Genomic DNA, 15,663 nt, shown 5'->3' with positions numbered 1-15,663 from the left:
TAGTTTAGATGGGGCATCTTGGTCAGCATGGACAAGTTGGGCTGACTGTTATATGCTGTATGATCTTATGATAGTCATAATTTAATCCATTTCTATAGCTTTTCAGGCAACTCATTCCAAATATGGATTACCATCTGAATGAAAAAGCAGCTCCTGAGGTATTTATTAAACCTCCCTGCTCTTCTATGAACTCGGGTTTTAAATCCTCTCCTCTGAGGAAACGACTGTGAGTGTTCAGTTCATCTTGGACGAAGGGCCTGAAGACTCCGTGCTACATGATGATGACTCTGTACATCGGCTCTCTTCCCCCCTTATCAAGAGCTCCGAAGTGAAAAACACTGCAAATGTTCACGACTTGGTACCTGTGCTGGAGTAACAGCTAGCATCTCTGGAGAGAAAAGAAAGGCGATGTTTCGGGTGGGGAACCCTTCTTCAGATTGGAAGTGGGGTGGTAGGGAGGGGAAAGAGCTGGACGCGATAAAAGACAAGGATAAATTGTGGCCGGCAGCAAATGACCTCAGGCAGGGTGGTGCCCTGGTGGTGGGCGGCTAATTGTTGTCTAGGGAAGGTGGGATCTCAAGAGGGATACATGGTGGTGAACTGTGCCACTGGTACCTATTTAATTATTGAGGCACCTGCTGGATTGGATTGTTAAAAAAAAAAAAAAGCGCAGCCATAGAGCACTTGGTTAATGGAAACAGCTGCTGTGATAGATGGTGTGTCCACTCCGTTTAAATAACAGCTGTACTGGTTTCCAACGTAACCTGCTTGGCGGCTTTAAACCCCTCCCACCTGTAGGACGTGGATCCAGTGTGAGTTTGGCATCTTCTCCTCCCGTAGGGTGTTAGTTCTCTTCCTCTGCGCGTAGCCAACTACAGAGACAGCCCGTGAGTAGCCAGGTGGTGGTGGTGGTGTGTGTTGGCTGCAGACTGCTCGAGAAACGAAGTGAATCTGAAACTGGAAGAGCCCCGAGTGACGCAGGGAGAATCAGCCGCATTGGTCTTGCAGAACTGATTATCTGCAGGAACAAAGTTCAACCTGACAGGGAAGTGGGGACGAAACAGAACATTGAGTCTTCACCTCAAGGCAAAAGTACAAGCAGGTTTAATGGCTGGAAGGTTTGAGTGAAGGTGCTTACATTTGGCAAGTTTAAAGGTAAGTAATATGACAAGTTTTTTTTTCTGCTTTCTATTATAAGCGTGTATGTATTTTTAGACGCCTGGCCACACACTAGGTTCTGAACTTTGCGGTCAAGGTAATTCGAGTAATTAATACCAACGCTGGTTCTGTAGTGGTGAGGATTCCTTATCAATCTCCTCATCAAATAGCGTAAACTATTTCTTCAGGGATTAACCAGACAATTTACTTGGACATGAATGTTCACTGTTCCAGCTGTGAAGATTGACGCTGATATGTGTGTGTTTATGTGTGGGTGTATGTGTGTAGATATATTATATCTTTTGACCTTATATTGACTGACTTTTGTTTTGAAGGGGAACCTTAGTTGTAGTACCTGCACCTTACGAAGCAAGTATCCATTTTATTTGCATGTAGGTAGCATAAATTGTGCTTGACAATTGCAGTTTGAGCCCGTAGATGTTAACCGTGAAGGGAGTTGTTGTAGAGGCCACATTGTGGAAATCAAGAGTCACAGTCGTACAACACGGAAACAACCCCTTCTGGTATTTGCAAAGTGAAGATTGATGGGTTGGTACACAAACATGCTGGAGAAACTCAGCGGGTGCAGCGGCATCTATGGAGCGAAGGAAATAGGCGACGTTTCGGGCCGAAACCCTTCTTCAGAAGTTTGATGGGTTGTTCAGTTGTAAGGGCGTCAAAGGTTACTGGGAGAAGGCAGGAGGATGGGGTTGAGAGGGAAAGATAGATCAACCATGATCGAAAGGCGGAGCAGAATCGATGGGCCGAATGACCTAATTCTGCTTTTATGATCTTCTGCCCAATTCGTCCATGCCGACCACGATGCCCCATCCAAAACTAGTCACATTTGGCCCATATTCCTCTAAACCATTCCCATCCAAGTATGTGTGCAGGTGCCTTTTAAATATTGTTATAGTACCTGCCTCAACTACCTCCTTTGCCAGCTCATTCCATATATACCTCACTCTCTAAGTGAAATAGTTGCCCCTCGGGTTCATATTAAATCTTTCCCTTGCAATCTTGAAACTATATCCTCTGGTCTTGATCCTTCATAGTCATAGATTGTGCATTTATCCTATCTATTCCTTTCATGACGTTGTATACCTCTAAGATCCACCCTACAGCCTCCAGCATTCTGAGGAATAAAGTCCTTGCTTGCCCAATCTCATGCCCCCTCTACAGCTCAATGACATCCTACTGACAACAGGGTGACCAACACTGAACACAATACTCCAAACGGGGGGGGACGGGGGGGGGGGGGGGAGAGAATTGATTGCAATGCTAGGTTAGTGACTATTGTCGGACCAGGTGCCACTGTTTAGAGAAAAACTCTTCATAGTTCTATAATTTCACCAACCATGGTGAACAGGGCTGTGGTGATTAGACAGCTTTATAATTTTTTTATTATACAAATTAGCTACATTACCCCCATCCAAAGGCGTTTAGAATGACCTTTGTATTTTGGTTACATCATGTATCCAGAGAGTATATTAGAATTTAAAACTAGGTCAAATTTGAAATTAGAAATTAAATTGTCTTTTGGAATTCGTTATATTTGGTAAAAGGTGGAATGGAGATTATTACCTGTGGAATTCTGTGTTTTTGTCAATGAGAATGTATTGAGTTTACTGAACCAGGTTCAGGAACAGCGCCTTCCCAACAACCATCAGGCTCTTGAATACTAGGAACACCAACGTTAGAGTTTTTAGATTTTAGAGGTACAGCGTGGAAACTCTCTTTGGTCCGCCGAGTCCATGCCGACCAGTGATCTCCCCGTACACTACCGCTATCCTACACACCAGGGACAATTTACACTTTATAGAAGCTAATTATCCTACAAACCTGTACGTCTTTGGATTGTGGGAGGAAACCGGAGCGCCCGGAGAAACCCACGTGGTCACAGGGACAATGTATAAATTCCATACAGACAGCACCTGCAGTCGGGATCGAACTCGGGTCTCTGGTGCTATAAGGCAGCAAATTTACCTCTGTGCCAGCGTGCTGCCCCTGGTTTACAAAACCTTTACACAAAGTGTTAGAATAACTCAGTGGGTCAGGCAGCATCACCTATTCATGTACTCCGGAGATGTTTCGGGTAAGGACCCATGGGTGATCGACGGTCGGTGTGGACACTATGGGCCGAAGGGTGCTGATGGTGTAAGGCAGAAATTGTACCGGCGCGCCACTATGCCACCCTTGTACCTAAACTACTAACTGTCTTGGTTACACGAAGGACTTCAGGCTTTTTTGCATGAATATTGTTCTTTGTTTAATTTATTGATTGATTTTTATTATTGTGTTATCTATGAGCACCGTGTTTACAGGCCTGTTATGCTGCTGCAAATAAGAACGTCATTGTTCTGTTTTTTGTACGTATGGCAATTAAGCACCCTGGACTCTCTTGAATTATTTATTTCCAGAATGAAACATGATTGTGATGCACTTACGAGTTGAATCATACTTGCCATTAGTATCCAGTGGGTGATTCTGTTTACAAATGGCATACACTGGGAGGAGGATGATATCATTTCCAATGCAATGTTCCTTCACAACAATGCCTGGGAAATGTGGCTGCTGTTTGTAAATGCGCCATCCTTGGGTACTCTCGGTGCAGCCATCTTGTAGAAGAGCTGGAGAAATGTGGAGGGTCTGGCAGCGTTTGTGGAGGGAATAAACAGACCCAGTCTGAAGAAGGGTCCTGACCCGAAACGTCACCTGTCCATTCCCTCTGCAGAATCTGCCTGCCTGACCTGCTGAGTTCTTCCAGCACTTTGTTTAGAGTTTAATTTAATTTCGAAATACAGCGTGGAAGCAGACCCTTCAGCTCACCAAGTCCATGTCGATCATGATCACCCGTACACTCGTTCTATCCTAGACGCAAGGGACAATTTACAATTTTACTGAAGCCAATTAACCTACAAACCTGTATGTCTTTGGAGTGTGGGGGAAAACCCACGTTATCACAGGGAGAGCGTACAAACTCCATACAGACATAATTCGTAGTCAGGATCCAATCCAGATCTCTGGCACTAAGGCAGTAACTCCACCGCTGCACCACTGTTTTATATTTTTAGTTTGTGATTCAGCATGGAAACAGTCCCTTCGACCCACCGAGTCCATGATAATTCTACGTTATCCCACATTTGCATCCTATACACTAGGAGCAATTTACAGAAACCAATTAACCTACAAACCTGCACGTCTTTGGAGTGTGGGAGGAGTCTGGAGCAGCCGGAGAAAACCCTCAACGCATGTGTAGCACAACGTGCTAGAATAACTCATCAGGTCAGGCAGCGTTTCTGGATAATGGCGCTTCAGCCTGAAGAAGACTCCCGACCTGAGATGTCGCCTATCCATGACCACAAGAGGTGCTGCCTGAACTGCAGAGCTACTCCAGCAGTTTCTGTTTTAGTTTAGTTTAGTGCTTGGCTTAGTCATACAATGTGGAAACAGGCCTTCAGCCCAACTTGCCCACACTGCCCAACATGCCCCATCCACACCAGTCCCACCTGCCTGCGCTTGGCCCATATCCCTCTCAACCTGTCTAATTGTTCCTTAAATGTTGTGTTTAGTGTTTACCTTGGTCACATCTACCGAGGTTCATTGAAAAGCTTTTTTTAGGGGCTATCCAGTCAAAGAAAAGACTATACGTGAATATAATCAAGCCATCCACAGTGCACAGATAACGTTCTCTGCAGAATTCCAGCATCTACAGTAACTTGTCTACCCTCAACACAAGCCCTCCCTCACCTGTGTTGTCTCTGCTGGCCTGATCACAGGGAGAACATGCAAACTCCACACAGACAGCACCCAGGGTCAGGATCAAACCCGGGATCTCTGGCACGGTGAGACATCAGCTCTACCAGCTACCCCACTGTGCTGCCGTGCCTTTTTAATAATCTCTTTGCGCTGATACCGTAGAAAATATTCCTATCCTTGATGTATCCGACAAGCAGAAAGTTAAATTATGCACATCAGCAGTAATTATGTTATCCTTCGCCCTAGATCTGCCCACTTATATCTATGTGGGCGTCTATGTGATGATATAAGCTGTAACAGAGTGCACCTTGGTTCAATGGTTATTTTATTGTCACGTGTACCAAGGTACAGTGAAATACATTTTTTTGCATACAAATCAGTGAGATTATTGCCATCCGTAAAGACAGGCCTGATTAAGTACCCCATGCATAGAAACAGCCCGCTGAGTCCATATGCAATGGTCGCTAGATTTTGGCACCATTTTGCTCTTTAAAAATAGCAGAGTCGGGGGATATGGGGAGAAGGCAGGAATGGGGTACTGATTGGGGATGGTAAGCCATGATCACATTGAATGGTGGTGCTGGCTTGAAGGGCCGAATGGCCTACTCCTGCACCTATTGTCTATTTACACAGTCCAAGCAGCAGCTAGCCATATAGGCCCGTTGCATTCGAATCGCCAGCTATTCTGCCCAGACCTTCAGCCTACGTTCCCCAGGGGTGGGGGATGGGGGCTCCTGCAGCGGTCCTGGAGCTTAGACACCCCCAGTTCTCCTACTGGCCCTTTGTCCAGCGTCCACCGGTGTCATGGACTCTCCAGGTTCCCTATCTTCGGGGGGTCGAACGGGAGACGAGCTTCAGACCCAGCCCGGGCGGGTTCTTCCCACTGATTCCACAGTTGGGGTTTAGCAACTGCCAGCACGGCCCTCCGAGAGCTTCCACCGCGCGGTCCAACGTACATTGTCACCGGTGGCTCCTCGGATCTTTTTTTGTTACAAAAATAAATGTAATCAACTATTGCAATAATATATACAATACAAAACAATACCAACAAACCCACCACCTTAGTACAAAATCATCCAAATGTCTAAATAAATATTCTTATAAACTATACTTGCATACTTGTAATGAAATATACTGTTATACAACTATATTACAATCCTTGTCAAGCATGCATGCCACCTCCTGCATTGCCCAGCGATCCTGGAAATTCACCAGGGCGCCCGTGGACAGTGGGTATTCCCACTCTAGTCCCACCCGGGCGCAGACGTAACCCCGGAAAAGAGGCGTGCAGTGGGCTCAGGCAGAACCCTCTTCTGCCTGTGGCTGTGACTCGTGGATGGCCTGCTTGGCCAGGCCTACAATCAACCCAACCAGGCTCCTCAGATCATCTGGGATGAGCAGGGCCGGGTTCAGCGGCGGCTTACCTCCGCAGACCACGGCCTGCTGGTCTAATGGCATCCGGCCACGCTGTCTGATGTTTCAATGTTTCCTGTATAAATGTCCCTTGTTTTGCAGCATAAACAAATCTATATTTACAGCTTTCTACTTGCATAAATATCCCTTCATACAAATGGTGTGCCAGTGACCCATTCAGGAGCCAAGATTGTTTAATTGTCATATTTACCGACAATGGAACAATGAAATTGTTGCTTGTTGCAGCACAACAGGCCTGTAACCACATAATATATAACAAACAAATAAAAAATGCAATAAATTATTAACCTCAATACTAATGCAAATAATACTCACAAGCTTCTTCGTGCAACCAAAGGCAGTCCATAGAAGTTCATAGTTGAGGTCAGTGTTGTGCCGTGTTCAAGGTCATAAGGGATAGGAGTAGAATTAGGCTATTTGGCCCATCAAGTCTACTACATCATTCAATCGTGGCTGATCTACCTCTCCCTTCTAACCCCATAACCTCTGACACCCGTACTAATCAAGAATCTGTCTATCTCTGGCTTAAAAATATCCACTGACTTGGCCTCCTCGGCCTTCTGTGGATGTTGGGCAGAAGCTGTTCTTGAGCCTGGACGTCACTGTTTTCTGGCTCAAGTACCTTCCTCCCAATGGTAAATGGGAGCGTGGCAAGGGTGGTGTGGGTCTGTTGATATTGCTTGCCTTTTTGAAGAGGATAAAACAGGGATTAGTGTAAATGAAAGCTTGATGGCTGGTGCAGGCTTGATGGGCCGAAGGGCCCAGTTTCCGTCGTATGACACTCACTTTTTTGCTTTTCACTCTTACTGATGAAAGGTTTTGCAAAATTGGTTATGCACTGGTGCTGACAAATACTGAAGTCAAGGGAGAAATTTTGGTGTTTCGTGCAGAGATAAACAGGTTAAAAATAGAGTTATTTGTCAATCTCATCGCAACCACAGTGTATTAGCATTTTTGCAGACCTTCCAGGGATTGTAGGTAAAGTACGATACATCTTTCTTGGGCAGGCAGCAAACATTCCGCATGGAAAATAAGATGTCCTACAGCATGGAAACGGGCCATTTTGGTCCATTGAATCCATGCTGACCATCAACACCCTTGTGCCCAAATCCTCACCACCAATGGCACATAGAACAGTACCAGGCCAGGCGCAGACTGGGCAATCGTTTCGCTAAACACTTGCGCTCATCCTTCTAAATCAAAGTCTGTCAAACCTTTTCTAGTAGCCAATGCCTTCTAATACAGGTATCACATCATTCTGGTAAACCTCTTCTGCACCCTCTCCAGTCTCTACATCCTCTACTGCATGCAATACTTCAAATGTGGCCTAGTCAAAGTCTTACATACCTACATCATGATTTTCTAACTATTACACGTTGCCTCCTTTACCCACCAGAGCCTTCTCTACTTATGTTGCCACTTTTAGGGCGCTAAGGACCCCCAAATCCCTCTGCGCATTAATGCTATTAAGGGTTCTGCCATTAACTGATCTCAGATTTCCACCATACATAGTTCTAATTTAGTTTAAAGATACAGCATGGAAATAGGCCCTTCAGCCCACCTAGTCCGCACCGACCAGTGATCCCTGTCGCTCCATCCTACAGACCAGAAACAATTTAACCTGCACGAAACCCACACGGTCACAGGGAAAACGTACAAATTTCGTACAGACCGCACCCGCAGTCTAGCCTACACCAACCTCTGCGGGAGAAATATTCCAGGGATTTATTACTCTGTTAGAGAAGTAATTTCAATGCACGTCAATTTTAACAGAGACTATCTCACTAGTGACATTATCCCCTGATCTGCTCTATCAAGCCCCCTAAGGTTATGGTAAATGTTTTCCACATTCCAGGAATTAGCTGGGTGGAACTCTTTTGGATTTCTTCCAATGATACTATCTTTTTCTAGTAAGGGGACTAAAACTATGTGCAGAGCTCCAGGTGTGTCATCGCCAACGCCCTGTCAAACTCTAACAAAGCCTTCTTATTCTGAAACTCCAATCTCCTTGCAATGAAGGTCAAAATTCCATTTGCCTGCTCAGCTACTAGCTGGACCTGCCTGCTGGCTTGGTATGATTCATACACAGGAACAATGAGATTCATCTCCACTTCACTCACTTGAGGTCTCTCTCCATTTAGATTGTAATCGCCTTTTGATTCCACTCACTGAAGTGTATGTGACCGTTTACTTCCTTTCGCCCAATCACTCAGTCTATTGACATCCCATTGCAAAGATCACAATGTCCTTCTCACAGCATGTGCTGCCTTCTATCTCGGTATCACGCTTGGGCTCAGCTCGATGTCAAAGACAATTTGCAGAAGCCAATTAACCCCCAAACCTGCACGTTTTTGGAATGTGGGAGGAAACCGGAGCACCCGGAGAAAACCCACGTGGTCACAGGTAGAACGTACAAACTCCACATAGACAGCACCCACAGTCGGGGTCAAACCCGGTTCTCTGGTGCTGAAAGGCAGCCACTCTACTGCTGCACCACAGTGCTGCCCTAAATCATTGTTAAATGCCCCAATGTGCTGTTGTTTTAGTAGGTTGATTGATCTCTGGTACAAAGGCTCACAGATAAAGAAGATTGTTGTTGGGAATGCAGGGAGTGGTGCCAAAGTTTATTCTCGTTCATTCTCATCTCTAGTATGTATTGCATATCTGGAATAGTGTGTTTCCATTAAGAATATCCACAAGCTGAGAAACACTGGAGAGGCATGGAATTGTCGAGGGCAAAGTATTGATTTTGATAGTTTATAGCGACGAGTCCTGTTGCACAGAATATGTTTGCAGAAAGATGAAAGAGGGACAGGACAAACTTGGCAAGTGATAGGGGGATATAGTTGAGGTGGGCTTGAGATAGACAGATTGTTGGACAAAGGCCAGAGATGAAAGGGCTAAAGGTGTGAGATAAGGGTAGAAGTACAAAAGCCTGTGACACCACAGGAAGGAATATAGGTGGAAGGGGATTGGGAAGGGACATCTTTGTCAGCATGAAGAAGGGTCTCGACCTGAAACGTCACCCATTCCTTCTCTCCACTCTGCCTATCCCGCTGAGTTACTCTGGCATTTTGTGTCTAAGGTTTAAACCAGCATCTGCTGTTCCTTCCTACACTCTTGGTCAGCATAGGCGAGTTGGGCCAATGGGCCTGTTTTCTTGCTGTATAAATCAATGACTCGTACAAATACAACAAGGATGTATTGTTTTACCATTAACCTTGACAGGAAGTTTTATTTGAATGTCAGCTTGTCTTTGTGGTACTGTAGAGCGGGAAGTGTGTTACTGTTACACACTTCCCAAGCCCAAAGTAAACTTGCGATGTTGGTTTATCATTTGAACAAACACATAATCAAAGACACAACAATAAGATCAAGCGCCCCCGTTCTTGTTCCGCATTTGCACAGTGCAGATAACTTGGTTAATAAAATGAATCAGTCACTGTATATGACCACCGTGACTGTAATATTTTTGATCTAGTTTGCTTGCTAGATAAAGGTGCTCGGAGTATCTTTCCATTGCCGAATCAGTTTTGGCTATTTAGGTCATAAGGTCATAAGTAGAATTAGGCCATTCAGCTTGTCAAGTCTCCTTTGCCATTCAATTATGGCTGGTCTATCTCTCCCTCCTAACCCCATTCTGCTGCATTCTCCCCATAACCTCTGATACCTGTACTAATCAAACAATCTGTCTATCTGTGCCTTAAAAATATCCACTGACTTGGCCTGCATTGCCGGAGACCCGGGTTCGATCCTGACTATGGATGAAACTCGGGTCTGTATACATGCAGCATCTTAGCAGTCGAAAATGTTTATCTCCAGTGACCTATGACCTGGGCATGGAGATAATACCGAATACCGAACTCCCTTATTCCACTGATTCACCACCCTCTGACTAAAGAAATTTCTCCTCGTATCCTTCCTAAAGGAACTCAGCAGGTCAGGCAACATCTATGGAGGACATAGATAGAAGTCTGAAGAAGAGTCATGATCCAAAACGCCACCTATCCATGTCCTCCAGAGATGCTGCCTGACCCATTGAGTTCCTTCAGCACTTAGTGTTTTACTCAAGATGCTGAATTTGTAAATTACGAGACACAAATAATTAATTCGGAGGATATTACCTCAAGGTTAATTCAGAGGCTATGACCTTTAGTCCTAGACTCTCCCACTAGTGAGACCATCCTCGCCACATACAATTTCTCCACATCCATTTCTGGATATTCTATATTGGGTTTAATCCAGAGAGGACATATAGTCAGGTTGTAACATGGTAATTTTCTGAAGTCTTTAGAAGGGTCACGACCCAAAACCTCACCTATCCATGTTCTCCATAGATGCTGCCTGACCTGCTGAATTACTCCAGCACTTTGTTTTACTCAAGATTTCAGCACCTGTCTCTAGGTCCAACAACTCGTCTCATTGTCAATGGCCAAGCCAATGGTTCAATGGTGCTTTTTTTTGTCATGTGTGCGCAGTGCAAATGTGCAGTGAAATTCTTACAAACAAAGATTAGCAAAGGATGTAGATCTATAGCCTTTTTTTCCCCATAGGTCAGAGGAAAAACATTATTTTAATATTTGGAGCGTTGATCGAGATGAGAGAATATTATTTCACTTTGGGAGTGAAATTCTCATCTTTGGCATCATCAACGGTTATCATTGCAAAAGATGGAAGCACATTAAAACAATTGTGCCTATTGCTAGACATCTTTGTAAATGTGGTGCTCTTGACTCGCATTTCCAATGCACTGGGTACCCTTCCCTGCAAAAACAGATCTAGAAATGAGGAACCGCAGATGCTGCTTTACAACAAAAAAAAGGTACAATGTACTGGAGTAACTCAGCGAGTCGGGCAACATCTCTGTAGAACGTGGATAGGTGATGTTTCGGGTTGGGACGCTTCTTCATACTGATGACAGATCTTGATTTAGAATTGTTAATTTTATTGTTATATACACTAGGGTCTTGATCCGAGACGTCACCTATTCCTTTTCTCCAGCTTTTCATCCGCTGAGTTTGTCTATCTGAATTGCACTGAGATGTTGATTGAAAGAAACACACAGCACGGACACGCCGACCATCAGTCACCCATTCAAACTAGTTCAAGTTCAAGTGAGTTTATTGTCATGTGTTCCTGTATAGGACAATGAAATTCTTGCTTTGCTTAAGCACATAGAACATAGTAGGCATTTACTACAAAACAGATAAGTGTGTCCATATCTATATATTACTAAAACTCTGATCTTGACCGCTTTTGGCCCACTTTGCTGCGATTTCTGACAGAACGCCGCCACCTACAGCCGTCATTTTTGGCCACCTTGCTCAGAGCCCTTCCGCCTTACGGGTGCGTAGGATTTTTCCCATCGATGAAAAATCAGAGAGATATTAATATATATTTTTTAAATTCACCATTCTCTCTGCTGCCCCTGCTGGAGGGAGGGGGAGGGACTATAAAACCAGGAAGTGGTGTGCCTCACTCAGTCTCTGCAAGATGGATGAAGCCAAGGGTCACGCCTCTCTGAGCTCTGAATAACACTGAACAAATGTCTACACAACTGTGAGTCCCTTAATGTGGTTTGAAAATGAAAATATGGTTTGTTTGAAGTAAAAAGGCACTGCCTGCAAATGGTTGCAATGGGCAACCTGGAAAAATTAGAGGAAAAAATGAATTAAATTCTCTAAAAGATTGCGCCAAACATATTTTTCCCATAGTAGAGATGTTCTCCCGTGTGAACATGGGACCCAACGGGTCGCACTTAGTCTAGTACCATAATATACACACATGAATAAATATACTGATAAAGGGCAAATAACAGAAAATTGGTTCATAATAATCAGAGTTTTGTCCGAGACAGGTTTAATAGCCTGATGGCTGTGGGGAAATAGCTGTTCCTGAACCTGGTTGTTGCAGTCTTCAGGCTCCTGTACCTTCTACCTGAAGGTAGCAGGGAGATGAGTGTGTGGCCAGGATGGTGTGGGTCTTTGATGATACTGCCAACCTTTTTGAGGCAGCGACTGCGATAAATCCCCTTGATGGAAGGAAGGTCAGAGCCGATGATGGACTGGGCAGTGTTTACTATCTTTTATAGTCTTTTCCTCTCCAGGGCACTCAAATTGCCGAACAAAGCCACGATGCAACCGGTCAGCATGCTCTCTATTGTGCACCTGTAGAGGTTAGAGAGAGTCTTCCTTGACAAACCGACTCTCCGTAATCTTCTCAGGAAGTAGAGGCGCTGATGAGCTTTCTTGATAATTGCATTAGTGTTCTCGGTCCAGGAAAGATCTTCAAAGATGTGCACGCCCAGGAATTTGAAGCTCTTGACCCTTTCAACCATCTAAATAAATGGGGCTATGGGTTCCCCTCCTACTCCTTCCAAAGTCCACAATCAGTTCCTTGGTTTTGCTGGTTTCTATGTTATCTCGTTTTCTCATCCACTCCCTACACATCAGCGGCAATTCAAAGGGCCAATTCACACACACACACACACACACACACTGTGTTTGTCTACTTGAGCTGCTGTGTATCTCCATCCTTTCTGTGTTTATTTTTGAACTATAGTGTCTTGTGTCTTCCCTGCTATTGAAACCACACATCCATTTAGCTTTTAAAGTTCAGCTAATAACAGGTGATTTATTGTTTTCACAATCGTCTGCACAGCAAAAAGGATCTATTGTGATGGTTCTACAATGTTGGCCATAAACACCAGTCAATATTTGTAGAAGAATGAAGAACCTGTTGGAAGTGTGTGGGACTGCCGTCCAATTCAATGCATTAGATTGTGATCTCCCTTGTTGCTGCGGCAACCATCTCCAAATAAACAATGACAGGCTGCAGGGTGTGGTTTTAGGCCCTAGATATAATTGAGCTCAACCGATGCTGTAAACTAGTGCTTCTTAAACTATTTCAATGTAATTCACCCGTGAGTCTTTATCATTAAATTTCATTCACCATCAACTAAATATTCTTATGTTTTTTTAGTAAATTTCGTCTTATTATCCCTTGAGTATAATTTTATATATAATTTATTTTGTCACGAGCTAAAAACATAAATTAACTAATTTCTTAAGTGTCTATTTTATTCAACTTTTTAAACATCCTAAAAATATGTAAAGAAAACTAGGAGTGAAAAAAAAAAAAGTTTAATTACCACTGGAGTTGGAAAATTATTCTATTAGAATGATAAAAAAAAAATTCCAACGTTTAAACACTGGGATTCAGCCCTATCCTACCCTTTCGGGCTTTGATTACTGCAGTTTTTTTTCTTGGAAAACTAGCTCAAAAAACTATGTGATTTAATATATTCGTATCCAACTAATATAGAAAATTCAGAATATCACTACAAGAAAATGCCACAATCTAACAATAGATTGCCAAAAAACGGGGTTCAAATCTCCTTAATACAGTTAGCATTCATGTTGCTTGATGCAAATAAGTGCTGGCAGATAGAAGTACAGTAAATGTAGCGGTATATAGAATTCTAGTTCTAGCGGAAAAGTAGCTAAATAGGCAACAAAAAGTTAAATTGCAGTTCAACACTTGCCTACGGCGATCCTCCAGTGTTGCCATCTATAATTTTGTGATCCCACTAGCTCGTCTGGTCTTCATAAAAAGTTATATTACAGAAAATTTGGGAAATATCCTGCTACTTTGAAATTAGAAAACCATAGGTAGAGGAAAAAAACATCACATTTCCAGCTCCACTGCCATTAAAACCAATAAGAGCTCACTAACCACTTTAATAACAATGCCTTTTTTAAGTATAGAAAATAATATGTATCTAAATGAATTAAGTCATTCACCCCTCTAGTTAAATGGAGGAGGACTGTGCCTTCCACCACAGTGATGAATGCTGTGGTGGATGTTTGTGTTAAATTTTCATTGTGTTTTTGTGTGTTCTTTTTCATTGTACCGATGCTGGCAAATTCATTTCACTTGCACTTTATGTGCAAGTGACGAATAAAACTGATTGGATTCTAATTGAATTTAATTTTCATTCACCCCAAAATAATTTAATTCACCCTTGGGTGAACCATTCACCAGTTTAAGAAGCATTGCCGTAAACAATGCAGAGATCATCTTGGCCAGTTTAAAACTATCAAGTAAAAGGCTCCCCGGATAATTCGGCAGTTCCATAATTTTTTTCTATTTGCACTGTCTTGAACAATGCATTTATGATAAAGACAAAGATGCAACGTGCAGGAGTAACACTGGTTCAGACAGCATCTCTGGAGCACATGGATAGGGGGACGTTTCATAAGGTCATAAAGAATAGGGGTGCCATTGGGTCCCATCAATTCTACTCCGCCATTCAATCATGGCTGATCTATCTCTCCCGCCTAACCCCATTCTCCTGCCTTCTCCCCATAACCTCTGACGCCTGTACTAATCAAGAATTTATCTGTCTCTGCCTTAAACTACCTGCATGTGTCTGTATGCGTGTGTGTCACACACGTGTGTGTGTGTGTGTGTGTTCCCTCCTACATCACAAAGATCTGTTCAATGTTGGTAACAGATTTCTCTTGGCGTGTAAGTAGGATTGCCAACGGTCCCGTATTAGTCGGGACATTCAGTATATTGGGCTAAATTGGCTTGTCCCATACGGGACCGCCATTGTCCCATATTTGACTGCTACTACTCCGGTCAAGAGAACTGTCGGGTCGGAGCGCCGCAGTGGCTTACTGCCGACACTACCACCCCTGCTTCTCATGGCCCATCATCGGTTCATGTGTTGGATGGGATGCCGGACTTTGCATGCAACGTCGCGTGCAAAGTCTGACGCCCAGGCCCAATCTCCTCAGCTGGCCTGCCGGCTGGGCTTTGTGTGCAGTCCAGCACCCGGGCCAACTCGTCATTTAACCAGCCACGGCCGAGTCGGTCAATGAATTTCCGTCGGGAATTTGTCCCTTATTTTGACCTTTTGTCCCTTATTTGGGAGTGAGAAAGTTGGCAACCCTACGTGTAAATGAATGGTAGGACGCTTTTTGTGGACGTAGATGGGAAAGCGGGGAATAAAATGGAATTGGTGTATGTTTATGTGGACATAAGGACCTCTAGATACTGGTATACAAAAAAAGACAAAGTGCTGGAGTAACTCGGCTAGTCAGACTGCATCTGTGGAGAAGATGGGTAGGCGACATTTTGGGTCGGGACCAAACTTCAAACGGACTTATTTCTATTGATGCCAGAAAGTCATTTAGATGGTTTAGTTTACTGTCACCTGTACCGAGATACAGTGAAAAGCTTTTTGTTGTGTCAGTGAAAAGCCTATACATAATTACAATCGAGCCATCCACAGTGCACAGAGACAGA

General features: G+C 43.8%; 1 protein-coding gene across 3 annotated transcripts in view; it reads left to right on the top strand.

Moving 5' to 3' along the window:
* The first annotated feature begins 803 nt into the window (after nucleotides 1-803).
* The window catches only part of eps8l2 (EPS8 like 2), a 104,224-nt gene continuing 89,364 nt past the window's right edge, over nucleotides 804-15,663 (top strand). For 2 of the 3 annotated variants that reach the window (XM_033039036.1, XM_033039035.1), the window contains exon 1: nucleotides 804-1,155. The gene's annotated coding sequence lies outside the window, so the exon portion shown is untranslated. The remainder of the gene's footprint in view (nucleotides 1,156-15,663) is intronic. The other variant, XM_033039037.1, reaches the window with a different exon arrangement.

This window comes from Amblyraja radiata, chromosome 20, assembly GCF_010909765.2.
Source record: "Amblyraja radiata isolate CabotCenter1 chromosome 20, sAmbRad1.1.pri, whole genome shotgun sequence".
NCBI lineage: Eukaryota > Metazoa > Chordata > Chondrichthyes > Rajiformes > Rajidae > Amblyraja > Amblyraja radiata.
The sequence above is the reverse complement of the archived record's forward strand: the minus strand, read 5'-3'. Positions and strand labels throughout refer to the sequence as shown.